Genomic DNA, 3,877 nt, shown 5'->3' with positions numbered 1-3,877 from the left:
CTCAGGGGGTTTCTACAATTTGGCATGAAGAACTTAAGAAGGTACAATTGCATGTCAAGAGCACAATGGTGACCTTCAAAGCACAAAACATAAGGTGCTTTAGCTGTCTTTATCAAGATTCTTCAAGAGTCAAGACCCAACGTCCAAGGGATTTCTAGTGCTCACACGGCCATGGACAATCCCAAGGGGCAATGTTGAATGGACGACTAAAAATGTTGGTTCAAGAAGGTGATCTTAGGACCACTGCTATGTCATGAAAGTAGACTCTTCAAAGCCCCCTCTCCATCCCCATCATCAGAGTAGTAGCCACTAACTTCATTTTGCCTCAATGTGCTCTCTTCATCATCTTTGTCATACTAAAATACTCAAACTTCTAATTATGAATGTGGCTATACATGCTACCAAATGTGTAATAGTGTTAAAAAATTCCTTTAAAGCTTGCTCATTAAAGTGACCATTGGATCCATTAGACACATACTCCCTAGTCACGGAGTTGCCTGATGGATTATGCTTGAAGGCTAAGGAAGAAACCCTTGTGAGCCATTTACACTTGAGATGGGGCTTTGCAATCCATGCAGCCCCATCATCAGGATTAAAAAGCTTTATGTTGTTATCCTCCTCACCAGAAATCGCATTGTCCAAGTCATCCACACAAAATCAACAGGCTCAAAATCAATAGGTTGAAAAAAATATTCTTCCAAAGTTGAAGCTCCGACAATCGAGCCCTCTACTAATAGAGCCATTTCCCTTGAAAGAAGACACATCAACTCCAAATGTTGATAATCTTGGTCTCTAATTGAAGTTAAAAAAGAGAATTTAAGCTACTTCATGCCTAGGACAAATTGCTGCAGGCATCACCAATAAAGTGAGTAATAAGATCTAGTAGAGTCACTACTAATTCTTGTTGCTTTGACATGCTTTTGGCCTACCAATCCACTTTTCCTCCACGACACACTTAATGTGATTTTGATCATTTAGAACATTTGTATCTTCAAGGATCATCCTATGCTAGACTTGAGGCATTTCTAGCTTGACAAAATGCGAGGGCAATGTGCAAGTAACAATGGACACTAGTGAGAAGCTACATGTACATCACAAAAAAAGAATGCACACCTTTTGATGTTTTCACATAAGTAAATATTTGGTAAGCTCATTAGTGTATAGAACCTAGAGTGTACACAGGACCATATTCACAAGCTTCAAAAGGACTAAATTGTGCTACTTATAATTAATAATAAATGAGCTACCCTATAACATTCTCATCAAGTGCAATTTCAATTGAAGAGCATGTGGCTATGATGAATCCATTATTGGATACATCCTCCTTACTACAAAGACTCTGAAGAATTGTTGACAAGTCACCTTGGAGATTTAGACAAGAGAAATAGCCTAAGCACCAAGTAGATTAGACATGAAGAAATAGGAATCCCAGTATCATTCACGAACTGGGGTTGCTTGTAAGAGAGAGACCAAAAACCATGCAATATGTCAATTTTCCTCATATTTCTACCGGAGAAACTTTAAAGATATAAAGAGGAGCTTCAATTCTCCTTGTATTTCTATCAACGAAGAAACTTTAGAGATATAAAGAGGAGCTACTGTCACGAGTAGTCCAACCCCAACACCACCTAAAATGCTAGCAAATAAGATAATGTACACATTAGGAGACCACAACATGAGAAGAGCACCCAAGAAATAAACTCTTGCAAAAATGCATTTCATTTTGAGAAGTCCAAGCCAATTTCCTCTTGACCCTGCAAAGGTGGTACTTAAAGCAGCTCCCACAATTGATGCAGCTATAATAAGACCTTCCAAAAGCGATTGTGTATTCAAGTTGAACTCTGGCTCAATAGAGCATCTGCACATGTAAAAATGAAGAGTCACATTTTAAGATAAGATTAAGTCTTCCTTGTCTTTGTTGACTATTAACTTCAAAACAAGCCTTCAGTTGTGTATTAAAATGCTTTTAGCACCTTCTAGTCGGACAAAAAATTTGATTGAATTATAGATTCTACATACATATAAGTCCTTTGTAGACAACGGAATGCACATGGTCACAAAATTGCCATGAGCGTGTAACTCCTACCTTCCCTTAGGCCATCATGAGTTAGCTAGACCTTTTCTTCTGATCAGTAGCTATTTCTACCCATAGAAGATTTTTTACATAGTAAAACCTTTCAAGGAGTGGCTTATGTGCCACTTTGACTAGACTCTTGCAAAATGCAAAACCAGCAGAGCAGGATGATGTAAATTCTTACGTATCAGCAATAGATAGGAAAAGTTGTTTCATTTTGCATCTTCAATACATATATAGAGTAAGAAAGTGTTGTTGATTTGAGAGAAATCAACTCACCCTACAAATGCATGTTGTATCAATAACTGAAGAATTGCATGGGCATTGAACTTTTTAATGCAATTATGATCCCATTGTTCTTACAACTTTCACCACAAGCATGAGAGCTATGAGGCCAAGCATCTTCAACAAACTGCTCGATGCTGGCTAAAATCTTTCTTTGGCCTACTCTAGGCCTACTCTACAATCCATAGCTAGGTGCCACTTTTGTTTTATATGGTCTTTAATTTCCTCAACACTGATATCTATCTCACTCGCCCCCAAGGTGAAATGAGAGCCCTTCTCAGCAAGTGAAAGGATGACCTTTGCAAAAGAAGCTAAATGATGTATAACTTTGCAGAGGACTCCAACTTTCTTGATCATTTGGCAGGTATCTTGCTATATGATGCCACTCACAAAACACACACACTTGTTCAATGGCGAGAAGCCTACTTGCTTCGGGCATGTACTTCTGACTCGACATGAAAGAGCTATAGAAAATATCAAACAATCCACTACATGGACTATACACCTATAATCTCAATTACTAAAATTGTCAATGTAAGCATTGATCAAAACTAAGTACTTGTGAGATTCAGCGTGACCAGTCGAGGCCTAGGTGTAGCTCCAAAAAATTAGCTTCAACAAAAAAAAAAAGGTTGGGACTAGAGAAATAGGTGCACTCACAAAAATTTCAAAGACACCGTGTAATACAACTCACAAACACATCATAAATAGTCCTAACAAGTTGGCACCCCTATAATGAGACGATTAAGTTGCTCACAAGCTGCATACTTGTGCTTTGAGGGACATCAAATAGCAAGTTTTGTCTCTTGTCACTTGACAACAAGAGCAAGGAGATGACCTTAAAAGTTCTACTTTTTTCTAGATTCTCTAAGGTAAACAAGAGCTTTATGCTACTGATGTTGATGTTTGCAAGGCATAAAAAAGTTGTAGATTAAAAGAGAAGGTTCTTAGTTGGTAAAAGAGCATCGTCATGTTCTACCTTCTCTTGAAAAGGCAAAGAGCACATTCTTTATGAAAAGCATTTTTGTTGTTGGATGATTGAGCGCAGTCATCTTACTGAACCATGTAGACAAAAATAGAGGTTAGCTTTACAAAAGATGCAAGAAAGCAATCGAAAACTTAAACGAAGTAGAAACCCAAAAATGATGTCCGTAAGGTAAGCAAAGACAGATAGAAGGGGATGATAAGAGTGCATGCCTTCTTGTAGCTTGTTGTTACAAAGCTCCCTCTTCAGCTTCAATGTGTTCCTCATCTTCAGCAAGTGCGTCTACTACTTGTTAGGCCACGTTTGCCTCAGATTATGTTGCTTGTCTATGAAACCTAATACCACTCCCCCATTGACACTCCTTCAAGCTCTAGGTCTCCTTTGCTTCTTCTTCTGTGTGCTTGTCTTGTTGCTCACACCCCACATGCACCTCACTCATGTTGGCCTCTGTGGAGATGACTAGAATATGCTAAAAACAATACAAAGAAAGAGAGGATGAGAAGCTTCTACAACAATGGACTTTGAGTCTCTCA

The 3,877-nt window shown here is 38.5% G+C and overlaps 1 pseudogene; it reads right to left on the bottom strand.

The window, feature by feature from the left end:
- Nucleotides 1–206: 206 nt before the first annotated feature.
- Nucleotides 207–3,424, bottom strand: LOC147464341 (monosaccharide-sensing protein 2-like; annotated as a pseudogene).
- Between the last annotated feature and the right edge of the window lie 453 nt (nt 3,425–3,877).

This window comes from Adiantum capillus-veneris, chromosome 1, assembly GCF_014529385.1.
Source record: "Adiantum capillus-veneris isolate H3 chromosome 1, ASM1452938v2, whole genome shotgun sequence".
Taxonomy (NCBI): domain Eukaryota; kingdom Viridiplantae; phylum Streptophyta; class Polypodiopsida; order Polypodiales; family Pteridaceae; genus Adiantum; species Adiantum capillus-veneris.
The sequence above is the reverse complement of the archived record's forward strand: the minus strand, read 5'-3'. Positions and strand labels throughout refer to the sequence as shown.